Source organism: Struthio camelus, chromosome 1 (genome assembly GCF_040807025.1).
Source record: "Struthio camelus isolate bStrCam1 chromosome 1, bStrCam1.hap1, whole genome shotgun sequence".
NCBI lineage: Eukaryota > Metazoa > Chordata > Aves > Struthioniformes > Struthionidae > Struthio > Struthio camelus.
The window spans coordinates 74,717,867-74,744,064 of record NC_090942.1 but is presented as its reverse complement, the minus strand read 5'-3'; the positions used below and the strand labels follow the sequence as shown (position 1 = coordinate 74,744,064).

Here is a 26,198-nt window from a genome sequence, read left to right as displayed (position 1 = left end):
GAAGCACAGAACTAGAAACTGAAAAAGGTTAAGAAATATCTTTCTTCTTTATGAAAAGTGGTAACTCAAATAAACACTCGGGGGATAGTTATACATATGTTTTTGAACTAAAACTCTAACCTGGCATGATCAATTTTGGCCTTAGTTTTGTCAAAATATTGGAGTCCATATGGCACAAAGCAAGTAACTTTACATTTTAGATTAAACCTCTTATGTGTTTTTCTCATCTATTCCCTTCTCTTCCACCACACACTGGCAGCCGCTACCAATACGCCAAATGCCAAATCAACCCTGCAAGCTGGCTGGCACAAGCACTCCACAATACTGGCACACGCTTCTTTTTGCAGGGGGATTCTCTCCGAAACCCTGTGGCACATCCAAGCATCCCTGCTTAGCAGCTGAGGACCCTGTCTACCCCAGTCACGTCAGCAACAGGGTGCCTTGACTTTGAATATGCTGCCTGTTTCATTGTGCTTAAATCCCATAATAACAATGACACTTTGCATCGGTACATCTATTCCCCCCACCACCACCACCCCTAAGAATCAGACAGTGCTTTATAATGAATGAATGTATGAATCTTCTACATCCAACAATGTAGAAGTATTGCTGCTGCAGTCAGAGAGGATGGAAATCACTGCAAAATGAGTAGGAGCAAAAAGAAACATCACTTAGGCTAGCTGAGCAAATTTATGCACCCATAAAAGATCTCACAGAACTTAGATGTCTATGTTGAACAAAACCACGTCACTCCTTCAGGTCTTGTCCATAAAACCTTTAGCGAGCTAAAGGGAAATCAGAAACATGCAAGGTTTTGCTGAGCCTGTCCAGATTCAGACTTGTGTCTGAGGCTCAAGCGCTAAGCCATTCCCTTCACTGGTCTTCTTGAAGCTTTTTCCCTGTGCTTGTCCCTTTTACCCATAGCACGTTTTTTTTTTTTTAAAGATGTTAGTTTTTCATTCACAGAGTAAGAAAGCAAGCTCCTTAAATAAGAAGACAAGTAATACTATTTTTAGAGAAAGACCCAGAGTGAGGATTAGGAAGTCAAACACTTAATGTACTCAGCTCAAGGTGCATATACCTTTGAGTCGATCTTAATGTAAATTTGCAGAAGACTATGAATGCAGCCTCCCAGTGCGACACACATCCAACATGCTGCACAGTTACAGGAACTGTGTCCAGGATTTTTAAAATAGCCTTGACGGTAAGATCAAAATAGCATCTCTTTCTCACTTACAGCAAAAAACAATGAATCTCTCCTTTGCGACAGCCTCTATTTCTAGGGAGTTTTTGGAGCATTTCTGCAAAAGGTCCATCTCTTGCACTGTTTTGTGTTGTGTCGAATGGGCTGGCGCAGCTATCAGCCAGAGCCAGTGGAGAGACCACTGTGCGGCCAGTCGTTCTGGGGTCCTCACAGGAGTCCAACATCTACAAATGCAGAAGGAGCCCTCACACCGCTCTTTGATGTACAGTGAGGGGCCCACAGGACCTGGTCTGTAACCAGAGACAGCCAGGGATGCGGAGAACACAGCCTGCAAAGTCTGATGCTAACTGGAGCTCCCAAAGTGCTGGAGGCTCCATGCTCGGCTACATCACGTTGCTCTAGCCCAGCTGAGAGTTGACCAAGGAATGAACAGGCAACAACTAATGATTTGGTTACTCCCTGCCACAGTGTAATGGTCAATCAAGCCCACTTAATTCAGTTATCTCAACAAAGCTAGAAAGTTTCCCATGTAATAGCTTCGTGCTCATTCACTGGAGAGAGAAGGAAACTGGTGCGGTACATCCACACAATACATCCCCAAGACGCTGGGCTGTCTGCTGCTTCCCACATTACTAAGTTTCTGTTGGAGCAGCAACTCCACCCAACAAATGTAACTTTAACAACAGTAAAACAACCTAATAGCTTAGCATGCCAGGGGGCTAATGTGGTGGGCCATTTAACGCTGCACTAAATAGCCCTGGTTTGATTCTCATTGCCAAGTGCTGAACTGAGAATTGCAACTGCAGGAGCAGTTCCTAATTCATTAGTTAAAGGGGGTCATTGCTCATAGGGTGGGGAAGAGGGAGGGGAAGAAGAAAGGGGGAGGAAAAAAAAAAGAAAAGAAAATCAGACAACTCTAAACATTCAAAGTCGACAGAAGGTTGCACTCCTGAGAGATGCAGTATTTAGCTGAAAGCCTGACAAAGCTCTGCAGCTGGGAGGCCTGTGGTGGTTTTACTCGACACTAAAAAAGTTGCCATAAGACACTTGTAACCTGTATAATAGGCTTGGTGGGAACAGGGAAGCTGAGAAAGAAAGGAAGGTGAAAACATCTTGCTAATAACGCTGCCGTTTCATTTCAACTGGCCCTCAAAACTGTACACCATGCAGGCTGCCAGCATGGCAAAGCAGCAGCAAAATAAATAACTGCCTCTCCATCCACACTTCCTCAGAAAACAAACCCCCAAAAGGGACCTGATTGCAAAGGAGATAGCTTAAAAATTTTAAATGCTACAATGAGATAAAGAAACAACTGCAAATTTACAGGACACCGCTGCAAAAGGAGAGCTTTATTCCTGAACATTAGAAACCCTAAAACAACCGATTTCTCTAATTTCTGCCATCATTCAGATTGGCCTTGAATTACCTCCTGATAGGCCTCCCATGTGCTTGCAGATGAGAGAGTGTAATGGGGATCTGTTAATTAACTAGAAGCAAAGTTGCACGGTGGGGATCAAACACTGGATGCGTCCTAAAACTCCCACAGAGAAGATGAAATGCAGCGCAAACTTTAAAGACTTCCCGTCATTAGCCAAGACCTTGGCTGCTCCTGGCCCAGACCCCTCCTGTTTCAGAGAACAATGAGGACAATGATGGCAGAAATGAAATAGTGCAGCAAGGAACAAAGGAATTAGCTATTTACCCACAGAGCGAGAAAGGAAAAGAGGGGCAGGGGGAGGGGGAAGGGAACTTGCTTCCCCCCTCCCCCCCCCCCATGGTTTCTGTCTACTTTTAATTAATTTACAGCTGCCAGGGACTTGCACACAGAGCAGCCCAAGAGCATTGTGCTGGAGTGTAGTGTTAATACATGTAACATCTACTGTTTACTCCCAGGCAGAATGGACAAGTAGCTGGGGCAAAGGGGGCAGCGGGGAAGGAAGAGAAGAAATCTTCTCTCTTTAAAGCAGCCTGAAAGAAATGGACAGAGAGGACCAAAAGGCTCGGCTGCTCCATAATGCCTATGAATCGACTCCCAGGCAGACTATTACTCTTAAAGAGAGTTCCAGGTAGAATAAATCATTGTGGGCAAGACTTGCCCCTGGATATTAAAACGAAAAGGGGCGATGCTAGGACAAAAACATCAGAATTAGGTGACAGTGAGTACCACACTGACAACTCAGCAGAAGCTGAAGGGTCAGGTTTAAGGGGCTTGATCCGGTAGCCTCGATCAAGGGAAGGACTCTCACAGTAGGTCTACAGCAAAGCACAGTGCTGTGCAGATACACACAGCAGCAGTTGACTGTATTTCCAAGGCACGCACTCTGAGCTAATAAGCCTGGCTTCTCAGCAAGGCTAATTGGGCCAGGAAGAGCGCTGCACTACCATGACTACAGCAGTAGCTACCTTGTTCAGCAGGGCTCTCTGTATTTTGCCATGGATAAATACTGCCTCTGACTTCACTGAGCTGAAAACTCGGCTATCACTGAATTTTTTGGTGTCACCCTCGGACACAAAGGACATATTCAGTTGCCTAAACAGAAGTGCTCAGTGCAGTGTGAAATGCCCAGGTTACGTGAGGCATGCCCACAGATCTGGCAGGTACAAAACAGGAGCTATGTGACCCCAAGTCTGGTACCTTATCAGAGGCAACTGGATGCAAGACAGAGCACTGTAAAACATCTAAAATAGCATTACAAACCAACGTTTAGGCAACTGACTCATGACCTGTTAATAATTTGCTTTACCTTACTTTTAATCTAGAAAAACCTTCTTCAAATAACAGTTTTTATGAAACTTAGACCCTGAGATGGGAAGAAGCATTGTATTTCCATTGTAAGACTGGAGGAAGAGAAGGCACAGAAAGGGCACACCATGAGCGAAGAGCCCTGCATTAAGAGTAGTCTACCCATAAAACCACAAGATTTTAGATGTCATGGCAATGGATGAACAACAAGAACCTGAATGAAACAGAATCATTCTTCTGATAGGAGCATACCACAAAAATGGAGGTATTCTGTCAGTGCTTTCTTGTGCTTTTGTCTTCCTTGGAAAAGGAACAGAAAGGGAGACTCATTTGAAAAATAGGCGTCCACAGCTGATCAGATTTATGCTCAGCCTAGACAGTGGCCTTCAGCAGAAATAGTTTCAGTCCATATTTTGCAAATCACTGCTTTTGATAGGGAATGGAGACAGGAACAGAGGCTAAAAAATCCTAAAGCTGGACATGGGCCCCAGGTAAGGATAAAGTATTTGCAGTATTTTCCAGTTGCTCAGCACAGCCGTTGGCTGTAGGGTTTTTCTTTTTAAAAGGTAAGATAAAAAATACTACTATATATGTCTTAAAACTAAGAGGAATAAGTGTTCTTTTCCTAGCCACCTGTTCAGGAGAATCAGCATGTGTTTTGCAGTTCAGTGCAACAGACAAATCCTTCTACGCTTACAGCTAACAAAAGCAGAATAGTGGCTAAAAAGCCCATTGCATATTAGGCATATTTTGATATGTGGGAGAGAAGCAGAGAAAACTTACCATCATTAGGTACAAGGTACCCAACCATAAGCACCTCTGTCTCATCAGGGGACAGCAACGGAAAGTCCTTTGATATCATTACCAATGTCTCAACGTTGTAGTGCATTAACTAGCTCCAGAGAAGGTGAAGAGACATAAAGTGAAGGGAGGTCTTGGGGGCTTTATATCTTGTTCAGAAGATTTATCAAGGGAGCTACACATTCAGGGGTTGGAGTGATGTCACTCATCCCAGAGGGGGCTCATTCCTGTGCTGGATAGTCAAATTTTCATGTAACAGGCAGCATTCTCCAGATTTTGCTGCCCACGTTTCACTTACTCCTAAATGAACTCGACCGAAATATCTGGGGGCATATCGGTTTGCTCCTTCACTCCTCTATCTTCCAGCAGCTCTTGCTTCTTCCCGTGAGGTTGCTTCTCACTTTTAGAAACTACTGCTGGGCTGTGACTTGTGTGCAACTGCATTGTCCTCTACCATCAAGGTCCAGATACTTACCTGACCCTCCACAGATGACTGTGTTGTCCGTCTGCCTGGGGCACCAATATGACCCACATCACTGTGGTATAGCCCATGCAAGTGTTGGACAATCATTTAAGACACCTGTCTTCACAGCTCTCCTGTTTACTTTTTACACACAGATGAATGGAGAAACATGATTTGTCGTGCCCTGGTCAGCCAGGCAAGTCTGTGGCAAAGCAGGGAACTGATCCTCAGTTCCAGATTATTATTACTGGGGTGTCTCTGTATTCTTCTTTACAAGTAGTAACCCCTGTGTACATTTTAGAAACCGGTGTTTCCTTTGTTCAAAGCTACTGGACTACAACTACAGCAACTACAGTTGCTGTTTGTGACATTTCTGTGTGTGCAGGCACTGTTTTCCTCATTCTTGTTGCATTGCTGAACCTCTGCTGATGTTCATAGAGACCACAAAGACTCAGCAATTGTAGGAATGGAACAAGTTTGCAAAGAAAAGAGGAGGTCACTTTGGGTCAGAGCTGAAGTATATTAAGAATACAGTCGGTGGTAAACCTTCTTACAATCGTTGTCTCTTTTGGGTAAACAGACAGCATTGATTTCCAGAGCAAACACCATCACCACCCTCATTGCCTGACTTACCACTAAATCTCGCTCATCTTATTTATCCAGGCAGATTTGTTTGGACCTTTATTTTTGAACTGGAAGAAGTCACTTGACATTTTATGAAAAGAGAGAGAATAAAGAGAACTCAGTTTCGGAGATTTTTTTCAGATCTCAAGCAAAATGCACAAGATTGTAGCTCCAAAGAAAAAACTGCTCTGATTTATTAACACTGTGTAAATACATTAGCTTGATCCTTAGAAAAAGGTCTAAGGTGTGAAGTAACAGTGTCCAAGTTTCAAATCTTTGCTTTTATGCACCTCTGACAACAAAATTACTATGTTAGAATAAGTGATTTTTAAAAATCTGTTTTATTAATTCATTTGGCTTATATCACAGAGAGGAAATCATCCCATCACAAAATCTGCCAAAAGGTTCAGTCATTATTAGCCTCTAAGATGCAAGCTAATTGCATTCTGTGTTTTTCACCAAAACCAGCTGAGATCCTGAGGTTCACAAAAAGGATCCTGCACATGCTCAGAAATTTGCCTGTCCTGAAGATCTTTAATTACACATTTAACATTAGCGGTCCCCAGTGTAAAATCTGTGCTATTTGTTAGGACCACATCTCACAGAGACTTCAACAAGCAACATATCAATATTCGTGCTAAATTTAGAGGGACTTTTCAAACGCATGAACTAACATGCAGACTTGCTAAGTCTTTGCAAATGCAGAGCCTTAGACTCTATCACAGTGAACACTGTAGAGCTTGTCACAACTGTCTGACATAAATTTTCTGTTAAATATATTTCTTTAAAAACAAATTTAACAGAGAAAGTGCTAGGTCTCTTCTAGTCTTTTAAAGAGTATCAAAACCGATATGCAAATGTTGTAGTACCGTACAATCCTCATAGTTTTATATATGTCCTTCCTTGAAGTTAGTTCAAGCTTAGGAGTCCCAAAAAATGAAGTGACTTGATTTCTGCTACATCCCAGTAACTGTCTGCTGCCAGTCCAATTTCTTCAGACAACAGCATCCTGGTGTAATGCAATCAAAACAGGCACTCTCTACTCCAATTTATTCTGGAAGCAAAAGGAGAGACAACAGCCCTTGACACTGGGTCAAGGGCTGAAGTTCAGCAAGTTGAATCAGCTCAGCACATGGTCAAACCACTGCCAGAGCTGGTGCACGTGAGAGGAGCAAGGCCTGAGCTGGCAGCAGCAGCAGCCAGGAGAGCCAGGCGCCCCTTTTCAAGAGAAGCTGCGAGCTGTTAAATCAGCTCATAACGTACAGTTCGCATCGGCAGGTTTTTTTTTTTTTTTCCAGCAGGAAAGCCTTAATGGATTAATTTTAAACAATTCATTTTATTCTGACAGCTTGCCTCTTACAAACACTTGTAGATAAAGAGTTGAAATTGGCTGTATAAATAAATAAATAAATAAATAACTACCTAATAATAATACAAAGCATAATGAAACAGAAAACTTTTCCTGGGAAAAGCCCACCACTCCCACAGGCATCCTCCTCAGCCTGTCAAGCAGCTGAGGAGTAGCCTCACTCCTCACAACAGGGACACGCACAGCCAGGTTGTGTTGCCTGAAGCACCATACAGAGAAATGAGAGTGGCATGCGAAGGAGTAAATCAGAAGCAACTGGGCTTTACAAAATTACTGGTATAGGGAGCTCTTTCCATCTATAACAGACCGAATCACTAAAATGCGAGTCATACCACTTGTTGCTCTCAGTTTCAAAATTATTTGTTGTCATTCATCCAAATCTAAGGAGCATATTTTTCTGGCTCGTTCAAATGACAGTCCCTGAATTCCGCTTTATATGCTGAGGCAAAGCAATGCTATAAAGGTACCAACATCACAACAAAATGTGCTGTTTTTTCTGTAACACAGATGGATAGCGATAGACCTAAGCTTTCATCTAACTTTTTACATGACCTACACCAACCTCTTAAGTTTGGAAGAAGTGGACTACAAACTTACAAGAACTGCCTTTCTTGAAGCAAAATAATGGAAATTTCACTGAAGGTGAGCAAAGAATATTGTCAAATGAGAGAGAACTGGATTCTAGGCAGACTCGCATTTTCAGCCTAAAAGCTTCTTTCAAAGCAGTGTATTCCCATGAAAAGTTTCCACTTTGACAAAGGGGTATTTTCTAACAAAAGTGTTCTGCTGGAAAATTCCCGACTGCACTAATTGACAACACTGCTTTTACAGCATTACCGTAGACCTGCTTCTGCTATGCGTGGCCTATAGCTACATACAAACTTCAGCCTTTGGAGCTGGCCATGCCTACCACCTTGCCTGCTCTTACATGGGGAGGTGAACATGCACGTAGCATCGTGAACTAGGTGCTATATGCAGTATGTGTATTGCACGTGCAGGGCCTGGTACCGCATAACTCCAGTGACTTGTTCCAAAGCTTAATCTGAGCCTATGTCTCATTTTTATAGGGCTGCTGAAACTAAGAAACACTTACAAGCACAGGGAGAGACTATTAAAGGCAGAGGTCTCTCATAAGCACCACATGTGATCGGATAATATTGTCTGGATTAGCAGCTTTATAACCTAGCCAAGCCCCAGGGCTACAATTATCTGGTTGCATTAAACTGAAATCACCTGCAAAACCTCACAGTGAAGGAGCCCTTGGAAGTGTCTAATCTGCTGGTTCACACTTGCAAGCGAAAGCAAAATTCAGCAGTGGCAAAGAGATGAACAAACATCACAGCGCGAGATTTTCCAACTAATGCTTCTAATTTTGCTTCAAAAGGAAGGTCTTTCCATTGCTTTTGGCTCTTGCTCCTGTACTTGTTTATATTAATGTTACTACATTTGGAAAAGAATAATAAGATAAGAGTCACAATAATAGCTAATACTAACTTGCACCTGTAGAAAACTTCCCACACTGCTAGTTTTGATGCAGAAAATCAACAGAAAATCAGGGCAATTCTAAGACTGTGCTGTAGAAGGAACCAAATTCGATGCGGGCTCCACTGACCCCTTTGGCCCCAGAACCTGTTAAGAATTTGGAGGGTCTTAAACTACATTGTGATATTAAAGAAGCACTTTTCAAAATAATTTATCTCTTCATATTTCCACTATTTTCTTCTAGTCCTTCAGCAAGGTGGGAAAACGTTACAGGTAGTTACAAATAAACAGGACAGCTATGCCACAAGCATTTATGGAAAAACCCTGGTACCTGAGGGTTTTGCTCCAAAAAGCTTCCGCAGCCTTGCAGTAAGTTAAACCAAAAAACTGAGTGGTCGTTTTAAACTCTGAAAACCTACCATTTCAGGCATTCAGTTCTGCCTGTCTACGTTTCCGTCTGATTATGCAGATGGACTGAGGATGAGCACATATCTTCAGCTGCTGTAAATCAAGTGTTATCAGGAGTTTTACTAGAAGAAAACTCTTGAGTTGATGGAATTATACTCAGGTTACACATAAGAACAGAGTCCCACCACCTGAAAGTCGTGGAGGCTTGCAGGTTGCCTAAAAGTTGTGAATAGTCTGCCCTGTGAATGGCCATCGTCCTAGGGCATGTAAGAAAAGTCTTATATTTTAGGATAGTGTATATACAGTGAGCTACCTCTAAGCCATCTACTACCAAAAGACACTTCTTGGAAAAAAATTTTTATATAAATGTAAAATAATCAATAAATTGATGTGAATGGACACCTAAAGCTCATCAGGCAAGGCAGAGTGGTGTGGCTTTGCTATATATCACAGTAAAAGGAGCTCCGTTAAAAAGTCAAATAAAATGCCAATAAATACATAGAAAGTGACATTTGAAAAACTACTCAGGTAGTACTGTGTGGGAATTAATGATACTATTTTTACTAGTGATCCTGCAAATCTTCAGCTCCTATCTTCTTCTCTAGGCTGGAATGCGCAAGTGGGAAGAAACTTCTAACTAGATTAATTTTCATGTAAACTTTAGAGACAATCTGGAAGATGTTCTTTAAAAAACTAACAATGAAATTTGAAAAGACTTAAAGTGAACTAATTGATTTTGGATTTTATCCATGTTGGAAGCTATTTCCTGATATAGTGGTGGGGAGAAATGTTTAACAGGGATATGGCTGTAAATGCTACTAAACTTTTAAATTAAAATCAAAATTTTTTTGAAAATTAATTTCTTGCCTGAAAAGGATTAAATAGTTTCCTTTTAAAGGAGGTTTCATTTGATTGCTGCTCTATCTCTGCTTCACCATCCAGTTGTGTATTTGTGTCATGACTTGCAAAAGCTTTTCAAGGCACAACTAAATGTGCTTTGAACAGATGGGAAAAGGTAATGCATGCCATTTTGTCAGCACAGACACACGCTGATTCTGACGCAAAAAATGACATAGTACTATATTGATTTTACATACATTTCCATATGCTTAAATAGCTCTAGACTGTATAGTACTGAAGCATTTATTTTTAAATAACACCACCATTTAAGCTTAGTTTTTTCTTTTATCTGCCTGTTATCAGAATCCATATTCCATTCCAAATATAACTGCTTGTGTATGCGGTAAAGAAATAAAAAGATTCAGCCTTCCCAGAGTCTAAGCATATTGACAAAACAGATAATTCCTAAACAAAACTAGAAATCAAGAATTCAGGCCGGCATAACTGCCTGATGATTTTCTGGCTATGTAACGCAACTCAAGCCTTCCTTGTAGTCTTTGGTGCCCCAAGAGCTCCTTTCCTCAGGTCCACATACTCAAAACTCCATTTCCCACTCCCCAAACCAGTCGTCTTATTTCCCCTCACTAGCCTCTTGCAACCCCAAGGAGGCAGATGGAGAAAATCCTTAATCAGTTCTCTCCTGGAAGGTTTAACACCTTTCCCCAAAATGGGTTGTTTCAAGCAAATCCCAGGTGCCCATTACTACAGGTAATGGCCAAACTCCCTTTCCTGTGATGCATTCCACTAGATGTATCTGTATGCACATTCCTAACTGTACAAAAAGCAGTGGAGTTATCCTCTACCTCTGCCAGACACTTACTCCATCTTATTTCTCTTCCACAGTTCAGCATTAGTCTTTCCCTTTTACTCTCCCCGCGTTTCCGACCTCAACTTTAGGAGGAAAATAGCACATCTCCTCTGGACTACATAAAAACAGTTCAGTTTAGGCCAAGCTTAGCTGGCAAGACCCTTAGCCATGACTCTGTGGCTTGAATCCAACCTGAGCTATATAGCTCAGTTGGTAAGATTGTGGCAGTGACACTATCCTCTGTTTAAAGCAGAAAAATTGATCGAGTCAGACTGGCTAACTTGTTCTAGCTAAGCTCAACCTAACCATTGCCTGTTGCCCTGCTACCCTCGACAGAAGTGCATCAGTAGGGACACAGGAACCAGCTAGTTCACAGCTTAGCAAGGGACTCCATAGGTTACTTAACCCCGGTTAGCTGTATCACTAAAGTTCCTACTGGACTCAGAAAGTTAGAATTTCAGAGGCTTGAAACTTGGGAGCTTCCCATTGAAAGAGTGGGAAGAATACTTTTAACATAAGCAAAACAACTTATTTTTCTCTCAGCTTGGGAACAGCTGAGCCATTTTGGCTTTTTTTTTTTTTTTTCAAAAATGTCTGAGGCAAACACCCAAAATGGGAAATATCAGCCAAAGCTGAAATCATTTGGCAAAGACAAACAGCTGAAAAGCAACTTTTAGGATGGAAAGTGTCAAGCAATCTTCAACACAGACAAAACTGCCAGCACCACATAACTGCCTATTTCCCAGTGATCCTGTGCTCATCAGGAACAGTGGCTACTCCACCAACACGATGACTCCAGATCACAGCAGGGACCGAGCTTAGGGGATGTGTTTCACTCCTTTCACCCAGTTCCCTGCTATAGTACGCCCTGCTATATGACACCATTGAAGCTCATGCCTTGCTAAGTCAAAGAGGGATAACTACCAACATACAGAAATTAGCAACAACTGTGTATCTATAACAGTAAGTAAAATCACAGGAAATTAATGAAGGTCTTAGCCTATCTATATCTATGCTAGCAGGAAGAGTGTAACAGTCCAGAAGGTTATTTCTAGGCCCAGGTTCTTACATAGCCATGAGTTTGCCAAGAGCTTTAAGAACGCTTCCTAACAGCACGCTTCCAAAGGTACATAAATTGCTGCGTGAGATAAGCCAACGTGCACCTGCTAAAGAAGAGTCCCATGGAGGCAGACTGCTCCTGACACTGAGGTTTTGGGATCTTCCTCTGAACCATCTGATGTTGGACACTATTGAAAAGGGGCTATGAGCTAGACAGACACTGGGTGCAAGTTAGTACAGCAAAGCCCTCAGCACCAACCATCTAGGAGCAGCAGCTGAACAAGGACACCACAGTCAGTATTTGGCCCACAGAATCCCATCTTTATTTGCAAAACGTATTATAACTATTACAGTTTTAGCGTAAAAAACACATTTCATTTTTACAGGTAATTGTTAGCCTTGAGCCAGTGTAGCTACAATCACTGGAGGAAAAGATTTGCTTTGGTGAATTAAAATCATGGGGTTATTTCACTAGAAATGCAAGAAAGTAGAAAGCAAAAAAGATTAGCAAGTGAATGTTCTTTTTTTCCCCCTCCTTTTAACTCAGTAACATGAAAGCTCAAGACCATTTATAAATACCAAATGAGATTTCACAAGTTTACATGGTTGAGCTTTGAACAGAGAAGCGTTTTGGGGTGCAAGCCAAATACTCCATGTTAAGGAGAGAGGAGAAAAAAAAAAGTTGACCATAACCTGAGGGCTTGGCTCCAGCCAAGTGCCCGTTGTTATGAAAGCAAGGTGCTCCACACGATCTAATCATAGCACTAAACCTTGTTACAAGCCCTTTTACAGCTCCAATATCTGGGTTACATGGAAACACGCTGGAGAGCCTCCTTGTACTATGAAATAAATGTCATTCTGACTGGCATCCTCTCTTCCAGCGAGTAATTTCCCTCTGCTGATAAATCGATACAGCAAAAACAAATGAGAGCGCACAATGGGCACATTGAGGATTACATTTTTATTCATTTCAGAGCCCCTGCAGCAGAGTTTTTTAAACACAATAGCAGAAAATGATGCACTTGAGCAGAGGGGGAAAAAGAGGAGAGTGCATCTTACAGAGAAGGGGAGAAGGAAAAGAGCAAGAAAGGAAGAAAGACAGAGAAGGGAAGGGAGAACAATAACCTCAGAATTTAGAATACAAGTCTAGATTTGAAAGCCTCTAAGTTCAGGGTGATTTGGGGTTCAGTTTAGTCAGGCTCCTTTGTAAGTTGTTATTTGTTACAATTTGCCCCCTCTTCCTGTTCTAATTTTGATCCTGTCTATTCCATGTTTTGTTTCAAGGAGCCCTTTTTACAAGAGAGCTGCCCCTTCTGTCACAGAAGCTGTACTGATACAAACAGGACTCCACCAGCACTGTCCACATCTATAACGTGCTGTACCAAAATGGGTACGTCAGAAGGCATACATTTGCTATAGCAGAGATACAATTACACGAAAACATGCTAGAACATCTAGACTTCAGGGCTGCAACTCAGGGAACTGATCCAGCATCCAGTGGGGTCAGGAGAGAGATTTCCAGTGACTTGTAGCAGGTTGTGAATTAGCCCTAAGGTAAAAGAGACCCAGCCTGGTCACCTTTAATTATACACGTGCAGCTCTGAAACTTAAGGCTGGGATCCTCTCAGGCTTTCGTAGATATGGAGCAGAAGAGAAAAGGGCTAAACTGTTTTTTTCCCCCAGGACGCTCAGCCAAAGAGGGTGCGACCATGAATTTATGGAGGTGCAAACCCAGAGGAAGCAGTCCAAGGTTTCGAGAAACTGACTGGCAAGCACAGATCTCGAAAAACTGAAGGGCAAATCAGGACACCAGTGGCATAAGTGAAACTCTGGGACTTTGGGTGTTCACCCAGTGCTTGTGAAAGGCCTGATCAACACAGCTCTAGAGACTGGAGACCTCTGCATACCTACAGGAGACCTAGCACCAGGAGAGCAAAGGAGGAGAGCGGTGCAAGATGCCACGCACTGCAGCCTAGCTCTGACCTGAAGAAGATCCTCTCAAAGGGCAGGAAGTCCAGAGGACTGCTCTCCAGTCCCTTGTGCTTGACAAGGGACAACCAGCAAATGCAAGTAAGGCTTTCGTTTCATGACTGTGTATCCACCTGGACCTGCACTGAGGTGACAAAGCACTGCACATTTACTGCCACGTGACTGCTGGTTTGTGGCCACTTTCAATCACAACATGCTCCAGGTTTGAACCAGCAAGGTGAGAAGCTGTTGTATCTCATTACTAGTTCCCTATGCCTCATTAAATTTGCATTTATTTGGTTCTCAGTGTTAGTGGTTCTTACAATGACCAGCTAGAAATTACAGAAATGTGCCTTTTTTTTTTTTTTAACCCAAAAGGCCATAGCACAACAGCAACATAATGCAAAGTGAAATCCTTTTACAACCCTGGGAAGGCCAAGATGTGTGCCCAATAAATGTAAGCAGACATGATATCCTTTATAATCACAGCAAGATGAAGATGTGAACTGAATAAATGCTTTAAAAACATCATAGATTCTATTAGATGCAAAAGATTGAAGCGTTAGGCACCTTTTAGCTCAACTTTCATTTAATTTACTGCTTGCTGTACTGTAGTCTAAAGGGAGTGAAAAAATCCTCTCTCTAATTTTTTTTTCCTTTTCATGAGCTGACCAAGGAGATGAAATCTGGGTACTTTAATTACCATTCAGAGCCAAAGGCCTGGCCTTTGATATGGAAATCCCACTTCAACTCCAGCTTGCTGCTGCCTTTCCCTGTCCCCTTCGCCTTCCAATCTCCCAACATGAATTTTAAGTAGCCTTGTCAACACCTGATGGCGAAAGCTTACAGAAGCCTGTGCCACCAAGTTTGCGCTCTTGCTTTTCTTCAGGAGGGAAGCGCCACTGCCGCCGAGGGGGAAGGGACAGGAGGGACCGAAACGGGCCGGAGGCCGGACCTAAGTGCCTTCCCTTTTCTTGTCAGTGCGCGGCTGCACACAGCAGCTCGCGTCAAAGGGCAGAAGAAAGAAGCGGGGGGGGGGAAGGAACGGATGAAAGCTGTCATGTACAGTTACCCTGTTATTGTCATCTGCCTGCTGCATGACTCCCGGCTTTGCTATAATTATTAATTGCACTTGTCAACTGTCATTAATTCGTCTTTAGCATCCCTGTCTTGCAGTAATTAGACAGAACAGCCTCACTGCACTCATTGTTTTGAGAGGCCCCTGAAAGAGCCCAATGGGCTCTGCAAAGAGACAACCATCCTTAACACAATAGCGTACCTCAGCATTAACCCTTTCACAGGTGCACAAAGCAGAAGGAATCGGCTCTCCTGGCTCAACTTTGCATTGTCAGACTCTGGTTTTTCCTTTCCTTTTTATGATTCCTGATCGGTGACTTGAAAGCAGCTCACAATTTCCAGTGCTTTGGCTTGGGGCACCCTGTTTGAGATGCTGCCAGAAGGCCTGATTTTCCAAGGGTAGGCACTCAGCACTGCCTAGCTGTCAGCCAGCACCTTGCCCTCGTGTTGTGTGCCCAGCTCTGAAGACGAAGGCACACAAAGCCGTTGGACTGTTTATAAAATTAAGTCTTTGTGTTTTAGTTTTTTCAGCAAAGTTTACAGAGGTTCACTAAGAAGTGACTGTGGGGTGTCAGTCATCTTCGATTGTCATCCACTTCCCCCCTCTCAATTGAGCAAAATGATGTAGAATATTTTTACTAATTGCTAGCGCTGAAAATTCAGTCTGAGATCTGAAAGCCTAGCTTTGCTATTACTGTCCCATGTGCTAGCCTAGCAATAAGACTCCTGAAAATATGCTCCCCTTTTCTAGATTATGCAATACAGCTGTCCTAAAATTGTCTGATTCCCAAACCCAGTCATCTCCACAGCTATTACACAGGTATGAGTGACGACACAGTCTGACTTATGCTTGGCATTTAACAGCTGCACAGATCATGCATGGCAGGTGAACTCTGTTCACTTTCTCAGATTTGCAATGCTAGAAAGAATAAAAGCTTACGTATGTGACTAAGGTGTAGTAAGAAGACATGATTCTGACCGCGTGCACAGGGGACAAATCAATTGAATGGGATGATACTGCATTTGTGTCATCTGTCGTGAGAACAAAGCTGTGCTTTATGTTGGAAGCATCAAGCTGCTGCTGGAAAAATAAACAAGAAAGTACTCACTCCCAACTCTCCTTTTTTCCTTTAGTGCCTGACTGATGGCTGGGGATGGGAAGAGGAGGAGGGGAAAAAAAAAAAAAGCACAACCAAAAAACCCGCAACCATGAGGAGGAACCAGAGCATCCTGTTGCTCCAACAGGGAAATCCCTCTGCAGGTCTGCTCTTCGCTCATTGCTTAGGTTTACCAAATTCATTCCTCTCCAGCTAATCCAATCTTTTCCAATACTTTGTTTCTTTTCAATTACTATGCTGGAATTCAAGCCTCTTAAATCAAAAAGGAAAACCAGCTAGGAGATGGCCAGATTTCATTCTAGCGCTGCTTGGCAAAACTGAGGAGCAACAAGGCCACTGGATAGAGCTGTCTGCAGGCTCAGGAAGACAACGTTGCACAATCACATTCCCAAGCCCACAGCTGGGAATGGAGAGAGCACAGTTTTTTCCTGTGAAAAACAAGGAAATACTTGTATTCACAATCGGGAAGCAGTTTTGCCACGCCTAATCACATCAGTCAGTCTCTTCAGTACCAGTATTCCTTATACAAATCATTGTTAATAAAACCGTATTTTCCTCATTTTAAATTAAAACTTAGGATAGTAAAAAAAAGGAAATCTGCTCTCCCTGTCTGCTAACCTAGCTGCAACAAGAGAATTTTGTGAAAAGCTCTTTTCCATTAGATTTTCCCTATCTTTTCAATGCTTACCCAACCACAGCCATCAAAGCCACAAATTAACGAAGCAAATATATTCTAAAACAGAGCTTCAGAAGCATAAAATGTTAAACAGTTTTATTCAAAGCTTCACCTTCTTTGGATCTGGCTTAGTAGCTTGTGATTCACTGAAATAACAGGGAGCTTTGTATAAAGCCATGTGGAATATATTTATAGTACATATAGAACCAGAAAAATCTTTCATAAGCATATGCATTAGATTTTTGGCACTGTGCACCCTGCATCAGAAATAAGAATTTGGCCATAAATCTGATCAGCAAACACTTATTTGCCTTTCGCTACTGTGGCTATAATCAGCCAATGCAAAAACTACTACAATGCTTTTTCCACAACAGGGCCCAATTCAGCTGTGTGTTAAGTACCATCACTGATTAAATCCCTTCAGCAATTTTCAAGATGGATTTCAGCCTCCCACAGAACTGGCCCTGTCTTTTACAATTACTCAGTTGAAGCCAAATCTCACTGTTACCTGATTAGTGAGAAGGTCTGCTAAGACACCTCTAAACTGCACACAAGGCCAGGCTTAATATAGTTTAAGCATTTTATTACAGCTTCCAGAATGGCTGGTGATACTAGGTCCTCAGGTAAATAATACAAATAGGAATAATTAGAGTTTACTTTGCTAATGGCAGATGTTCATCCTCACCTTCTTACACGAGTATGATCTTGGGACAGATGTAAAACAAACCTGATTGCTGTCAATGGAGGCACCCTAGGATAAAGTTGGCTTAACTCGCTGATGATTTCAGGCCTTTCAGCGAGGTCTGCTGAGACGCTTTTGGGATTCTGCCAGAAGCAGAATGCAGTATAGCATTACCTCCAATTACTTCAAAAAGGTGAAAAGCAATAGGTGCTTAACAGCTGTTTTAGTGTGAATCCATGTGTTTTCTATAGTGAGTTACTGTCACCAATATTTTGATGCACGGTTGCGAAGTTTTGCCAATTTAAGAGTGCAGTTTGGTGAGCAGCTCTTTATCAAATGGATTCAGCTGCAGAGCCATGCATTCCTCTAACTGTTAATGCCTGACCCCGGCATAGCAGATATTCCCAAATCACTCTAAACCCACAGAACTGCTCCTCCCGCCCGTTTACAGATCGCACTCACTAAGGAAGCAATTAACAAGAGTGAAACACATACAGCATGTGCACAACCTTAAAAACACACCAATATCATTAGAGATAATAAATTCTCTGTTCCACAGTCTCTCCAATAAAGATTGCTCAAGTGATGATTAACCAACAAGCTAAGTGTTCAGCTGTGATTTCAGCCCATTTTGAATGGTTTGTGTGCAAGGCCAACTAAAGCAGAAGATTAAAAAAACTCCTCCCATATGGATTAAAAATGCAGTTAAATGCCCATCTTTGAGGTCACTATAGCAATAAGTAATATCTTTATATACATATATACATATATAAAAGACCTCAGACAATCCTTCTCGAGAGGATTACTCCAACACTTTTGACTTCAGAGAGACCGAAACCGATTCTACTAAGAAAGCAGCTTTAACCTAAATCAGAACTCACCTCTCAGCCAATGAGAAATAAGCTTTTTCAAAAACCTGTACTTCCTAATAGTTATATGGGCCTTAATCCTCTTGGAAACAGTTTTAGGTCATTATTGTGGGAGTTATTAGGTTGGAAAACAGCTTCTAGGCAAACGATGCTATTCACAAACCTTTTACACCAGAAATAATGGTTGGATTATTTCTGCCTCAAAAGTAGTCTTGAGGTCTGATTTCTGATTTTCTTTATTTCTGGAGTTCCTGAGCAAACACACTGCTACTTGCTGTTAAATAATAATATCAAACAATTATAGGGACTATAATGGCAGTAATGAGGGCAAGTTTGGATTTTTAAATATTATTTTTGACCTCCATTCATCTCCTGACTTCCATTGCTGTTGTGTGTGTCCTGTTGTATGCTTCTAAGGGCACGAGACTGTTTTGATGTTTCCCCAAAATACCAGTTTCAAAGACCTTTCAGACAGCTTGATTATTTGTCCTCACGTTTTTCATGTCCATTGGTGTCTCACAGCAATGAAGGAAAATAAGAAAGTATCTTGAGATCTATTCCTTGCACAGCAAATCAGAGAAAAATGACCATATGCCTTCGAGTAGGGGAGTGCCCCTACTCCCAGGGTCTTTTCAAGGGTTCCTGCTGATTCCACCAAGACACAATGCTTTGCCTTCAGCTGTCAGTGCTCAGCAGAACAGGCCAGCTAAGGAGTCACCATGCAGCTGAGCAGACAGAGCAGGCATCAGGCAAGCAAAATCCTCCTGTGCTGGCATATTCAATAATTATCCATTGAATTCTCCTTTTGAGGACAGCAAGTACATGAGAAATAGGGAATTCAGCATCCTCCTCAGTCAGTTTCCAAAAAATTAATATAATGTTATATATGAATTTTCAGTGACAACTGGATATTTAAAAAGTCATTAACAACGGAATTAGACCTTTTTCTTCTATTATATTTTCGTCTCTCAACTCTTACACGTGTAATTAAAAAAAAAAAAAAACCCTCATCATGGACCTAGATCAAGTTGACTTTGCAATCCTGACACCACTTACTAGAGTCGTGCAAGTCTAGATTATTTAATGTGTGTCTGAAAGACCTTGGCATTTGTGCTCACACAAAGCCCTGCCTGGGAACTTGAACCTTACAGAATTGCGAGCACTTCTACCAGCTGCTCAGCATCCGCTCTGTTTTTAAGTGTGCACAGACACTCAGAATCCAGCTCAAAAGTTTTAACATGCCTACTTCTTAAATATGACTTTAGTAACTGCAAAATGTCCTGTAAGTTATTTCTTCCTGTAAAAATAAGCATAGACTCTCCTGAAAAGCTGACCACTGCTCCATTTTATAGTGAAAATCATGAAGTCAAACTGAAAAACAACATCACTGACAGTAAGTCCACAGACATTAATCGGTGCTACGCTGTGATTATTGTTTCCTTCATGCAGGGCCAAATATTGAAATCCCAGTGGCGATTTTTACCTGAGCAATGACCTCAGGATTTAGCCCCTAACACTTTTCACGTGTAACTGCATAAGCCTATCAACTACCCACAATCTTTTCTTTTTCAAATAAAATAATTCAATCAAAACCTTAGAAGCCTCCTTGGTGTAAATTGGTCATTAGTAAATTCACATCCTTTAACTCTTACCCCAAAGGCAGCAATTCTATTCTTTGCAGAACAAGGGAGTCATACCTTGAAGTAAAACTTCAGCACCACAAAAACTGCAGCACAAATAAAGAGCAACAGCATCTCTTACTAAAAGCTTCACTGAGAAAGTGATATCACAGAATCAGGTGGCCAGAGAATTCTGTGGTATCACTTTCTGAAGTATATTAAAAATGTATTAATTTGCCTAGATGGGAACATCATCATTATTGCTCAAGAAAATTACAGGGACGGGGTGGGGGGGGACGAACAACACACACACACACACACACACACACAAAAAAGGCCCTCTGAGGTAAGCAAAAGTTAAAGGGATGTAACATAATTAAAAAGAAAAGAAAAGAAAATTGTTGTATTTGTTCTTCGTAGTCGTTTTAAGAATAAAAAACAAAACTAATGTAATAATGTATCCCAGCAGTTCAAATCTTCTAATTTATGTAGAATGGATTATTACTTAGACAATCTGACCCTGGGCAAAACTTCCTCAGTTGAGAAGATTTACAATCTAATTATGCAGGAAGTTCTGCTGAGACAGTTTGGGTGCAATGGTCTTCTATTACATTAGCCTAGCTAAAATAGCTGCTGCTTTGCTTGCTCGGTGTTCCAAGTACTCGTATGAAAAGAGAAAATCCTTCATTCGCATCCTTTATTTCCCTCTAGTTTTTGCTCACCGTTACTATGTGCGGAAGCACTCATTCTCAACTGCAAATAGCAGCAACGCTCTTAGGTTGTTAACAGCAAAGCAAGAGCTGCCTTTCGGGCTTTTGCTTTGGCCCCTGTTTAGTGAACTTTAAAAGGACCATCAAAGTGCTCTTCATAATTTTTACAATGATAGTTGCTGGGTTATTGCTCCCCTCCTTTGTTGTAAATGCCCCTATAGAAAGCCTGAAGCTGAAATCTGCTTCTGTACACTTTCCTCTTCATCCTGCTCATGGAAAGCTAGTTTATTTTCTGTAGGGTGGCTCATAGATGTTTTGCTGCTATCTCCGTCACCTGAATATTTTTAGCAATATATTTTCATTAGACTGAAAAAGATGCCTCAATACATACAGAAATAGGGAGAGCTTTACAAGCCATAGTGTAAGAGAGGAGAATATACAAAACTTGGATCTAATGCATAATCTAAAGTATCTTTTTCACTAGCTATACTGTGCAGTGTTGATACAGTTGAATACATTGACTTGTCCTCTATTAGCATAGCTGGAGAAATCATTCCTTTTTTTTTTTTTTTCCTCTACAGTGAGTGTTTTGATTTCAAAAGGTCAACAGATCATGTCACGGCCTTCAGTCCTGATAATTATCATGTGTAGTAATGCACATTTTTATCTACAGGTGGCAGACCTTTTAAAATCATCTTCAATCAAATTCATTATAAATTTTTGTTGATACCACCACCCACATTAAAAAGTAAGGATCTGTAGCATAAAGTTCTAATTAATGCTGCTCAATTTAGAGGACAGATTTGTCAAAGTGGCTCACTCTCAAAGGCTGGTGACCCCTCTCAGAATGAAAACCTCAAGGAAGCAGGAAAAACAAAAAAAACAACAGAAAAAAAGTTGCCCAGTACATGGCAAGCTTTTATAACAGCAATAACAAAAATCATTCAGCAACTCGTAAAGATTTCTTTTTCCTCTTAAGTACAAGTTTCATTTCCTTGATTAGTAAGCACTGGTTGGCAAATTAGTGATTTCTTTGATAAGCATACTCAGGAAGAAGTACAAGAATTTCACAACTGACTTCTGGTAGTTAAAAAGAGAAGAGTGAATGAGAAAAAGTTTCTGCGTATAAATCATTTTTAAATGCCATGATTTAGATTGTGATCTCAGATGTGTTTAAGGCCTCACTAAGAAAAATGCTGATTTACACTAGAAATTTTTCTATCAATCTGATAATCCCGCATTCAGACTTAAAGGGAAGTTTCACCCTGACAAGAACTGCAGAATAGCCCACTGCATGTGGACAAATCCATATGGAAATCAAGAAGGTTGTGTCACAGTTTCGGTCATTTCCATTTCTAGCTGGCCCTACAACCTCAGATACATTGGGCCTGGGTTCTCCATGGCCTTCCACACCTTTTCCGTATTCCTATCCAGGAAAAATAGACATAAGTAGCATCTGTCACTGTGGCTGGATTTAGATTTGTGGTTTGGGAGCATTTTCCACTCCCGTTGTCAAGGCACAAACTAATACCAGAATGCACAAACATGACAGGAACCTGGTCAAAGTAGCTGAAGCCTAACGTGAGGAAAATCACATTGCACTCAAAAGCATTTGACATCTCCCACTCTTCTTGAAGTCAATGACAACGCACTAAAAAGTGCACTCCCTCAAGGAGGTGCTTGTCTTTGAAGCCCTAATTCTACACACATTTACTATTCACAGCAGTCAGGTTAAGCCCAAAGACTACTAGGGATTGAGCTGATGCATTAACTGTGGAACTACCTACATCTCAGTCACCTGTCAGGCCAACAACAACGTTCAACTGAATTGCTCTCCATCTACTTTCCCCAAGTGGGGACAAAAAAAGTCATGTTATAAAGTATGCGTAAAAATTTAGTATTTAAAATAGGTAAACCTACAAATGAATCCTAATTAGATATTGCACATATACCCAGAGGTTTATAGCAATTTGGAGATAATTTTTGTCTTGCTAGTAAACTTTAAAAAATAGGAAAAACAGAAAAACCCAAATCTTTCAAACTGATCTTTCTTAGGTTTTGAATATATTAAAATACAACTGCAAAACTGCTTGAATGAGTACCAAAGAAGTATAGCCAAACTGAAAATAGTTATACTGGAAATACAGATACTGGAGAATATCCTTATTTACTTGCTGATACACCCACTCCTCCCCCTCTTCCCCAGTCCAAAAGAAGCAAGTGAGAAAAATTATGTACACTAATGTCTTTTGTGGTAACCTAGTAACCTTCTCCTTTTCCTCCACAAGCTCTTCCTTCATACCACACTCCCATATTGCTAGCCCTCCCGAGTAATTGCAGTATGTCTTTACAAGGTTTTGTTTTCCTACCCAGTGCAGAGGGGTTGGGGTTATTTTCAATCTTCGGAAGCTTGTAAACAGGATCAAACAGGAACCCGGTCATCAGCAAGAGGAAGGCTAGAAAAATAAAAGCAAATGCGTATCAACAATTTGATTTTAAAAAGAAAATGCATCCAAAACATGAAACAAAAGCCTGGGCTCTGCTAGACATCCCCCCCTCCCCATTCCTTTTCATTTAGTTCGTGAACTCTTTTTTTGCAGAACAGAAGCTGGTGTAAATTAATGTGTGACCCAAAATACATCACATGTAAAAGCTGCCATAGAAATACGTAATAGCAAAAAAAAAAAAAAATAAAAAAGTAGACATTATTAGGAGTAAAGTGGCACCTATTATCATCGTAAATCAATATGAAGCTCAAACTAAGAGAAAAATACGACTCTATATTCCTGTTTCTCTCAAGTGTTGAAAAAAGCTAACCTACACTCATCGAGTCTGTTTTATACCTTCAGTATCACATTCGTGCACGCCAAGCCATTTCGCGCGGTCAGCGGCACCAGTCAGCAAGAAGCCCTCGCGCCCCAGCTCCGCTTCTGACCACTGCCATGTGCCTAGGAGGGTTATTCCCAGGCTTACCCTGCGATTCAGAGACCCTACCGTTGGGGTCTGATTTCCCACTGTGCCTCCCCTAGCACGTGCTGCAGGGATTTAAAAATATAAGATATTCGGTACTGTCGTTATTTGATTGGGTCACGTGAACACAGCTACAGAAGTGAGTCTGAGACCACACTTGTGACATAACGCATCAAGTTCACACAAGTTGCAGACCACACCGCGTCAAGTGTCCATCATTTCAATCACGTTTTGCATCCCAAAGCTGAGTTAGGATATTTTAATATAAAAATTTACTATTAACATTAATCTAGTCTAACCAAATCAATTGATTTGGAATAAGAAACATATAATATGAATTATGCTGAATAAAAATAAGTAGAAATTCTGTCAAAAACAAAAAACATCCTCAAATCTGAAAGCCGTATCAAAACAAAGCCAGACGCTTTCTACACCGCTTTAACCCGATGGGAGTCACTTTGCCAGCCCTATAGCTCTGACAACACTCGGTGAAAATGAGAGGCACATAAGACTAGCGAGAACAGGCCAGAGCATAACGTTTCCGAAGATGACTATCCCTGCATGCAAGCAAAACTTTGTGAGGATAAAAGTTGATTTTCTGTATTGTTTTTCAACAATCAGGCGAGCAAACAGAAATGTGCTTTCTATATTTTTGTATATAAGTTTCCTCAAATGTGAAATTCTGCTCTTAGCAAGGTTAGCATCTCTAGGGGTTTTTCAAAATAAATATATGTTTAAGGAAGAAAAAAAAAAAAAAACCTCAAGATCTGAAGGACCTATCAGACTACCTGGTTAACAGTATCTGAAAGAACCAGAAAATATAAATTGCTTAACTCATGTGTTAATGCTTAATCTCATCTTATAAAGCATTCCTCAACTAATTAGCACAAAATAAAATTTGTCCTTTATCTTTCTTCCCTAACTAACACGTTATTAATACAATATACATGCTGGGGGCTGAGGAAGCGCTGAGGAGAGAACAAGCCCCACTCCATTCCTTCATCCTTAGGGTCAGACCCCAGAATAATCACAGACGCTAAGCCAAATAACGGCAGGTGAAGATCAGACCTGTAAGGCTCGTTTGCAGTAATCAAACATTCCCGTGCATTTATTTGGCTTTCCCTGCAGCCTAGAAACAAGGCACAGTGATACCTCCTGTCCGCTCCGTAAGTAGAATTACAAAGAAAAAGTCATATTCATTTTATTGATTCTTGTATTTTCTGCTACCACCTGTGATCGCTGAGATTATTTGCTCATCCTTGCTTTGTCTCTGACCTACCTTCTCCCTTTACTGCCTCCTCTTTAGAAAACTTCAGTAACCTTCCATAAGGCTAGACATAAACCTGTTTTCTATTTCTTATATTTCTATAAGCATTTTCTGTTTCTTTGTACTTACCCTCAGCGTATTCCACACCTTGGCCTGAGCCTCTATATGACACATAACAGCAGTAATAGCAACGGCAGTGGATATAAAAATAATACATAGCTAGAATCTCACTGGAGCCAGGTTAGTTGACAACAGCGTGCCCCCAGTTTATTCCTACACGTTATATGTAAACATTTTCCACTCGTTAATTTTATCTGCATAAACCTTGCTGGCAGGTAATGTGATTGCCTCCCATTCCTACCTGCCAGGACTCACTCAGCATGCTTCAAAGGGGTTGTTTTTATCGTTCTTAGGAAAGAAAAAGCAAAAGAAGGGCTAACAACTGGCCGGGAGCTTTGACGTGGAGAGGAAGAGCGCTTTCAGGAGTGGAGCTGGGGACATCTGTACACGAAAGGACCCTTCAGAGAAATCAGATTTATTTGGAATGAGCAAGGCTTAATTAATTTGTTGAAGTAAAAAGGAAAAATCTGTTTATAAAGAAAGAAAACCCAATCAACCCTGCTTATTAACGAGAAGATGAGGCAACGCCCAACTGTTAATAGAGATTTCAGAAAACTTGTTTTTATTTCACTGTCTTTTACTTTAATACTTAAACTTATACTAACTATACTTCAGTATTTCTTTGAATTTATCTGTATTTCTATATCATGGCCTAAAATCTTTTGTTTTGAAAGCAATATCCTCTGGAGACCATTATTTGGGACAACTACAAGGTAGTTGTAGAACAGGGCAAGAGCTGTGGGAAAAGGAGTTTGACGCATAGAAAAGCGCACAGAGATAACACAAGAATCCCTTTCCAAGGGCTGTCCCGGTCCAAGGGGAAACTTTTGGGATGAAGAAATCTCAAACAATAGCATACGTTCTTACAAAGATCCCTACTACATCATTATAGTGTAGAACATAGCGTATACTATACGTTATATAATATGTACTGTATTATATGTTGCGGTATTACTTAAAAACAAAACAACTTGACCTAAATTTTGGTACTAGTCAAAATGGCAGATCAACAGCCTTTAAGACAGGAGTCCTGTCCCGCCTATCAGTCTCCTGATGGCAGCCTACGCACCACCTTCCCCACCCAACCCTGCCTCAGAGAGACTTCCACAGATCTCATTTGCAGGGTCCTTCTTTCTGTTCAGCCACTTGCCTCTTACAGCGAGACCACCAGGAAGATGCATACATCTGACATACATTGTGGCAGCTTTTCTGTGATGACGACATTTGCCAGTCTCCAGCTCCTGAAGGCAGGCAGTCTCAC

At 41.2% G+C, this 26,198-nt stretch overlaps 1 protein-coding gene across 28 annotated transcripts in view; it reads right to left on the bottom strand.

Annotated features, from left to right (window-relative positions):
- Positions 1 to 26,198, bottom strand: part of SOX5 (SRY-box transcription factor 5) — a 724,053-nt gene that overhangs the window by 466,640 nt on the left and 231,215 nt on the right. For all 28 annotated transcript variants that reach the window (XM_068949602.1, XM_068949596.1, XM_068949513.1 and 25 more), the window contains one exon: positions 22,950 to 23,036. The gene's annotated coding sequence lies outside the window, so the exon portion shown is untranslated. The remainder of the gene's footprint in view (positions 1 to 22,949; positions 23,037 to 26,198) is intronic.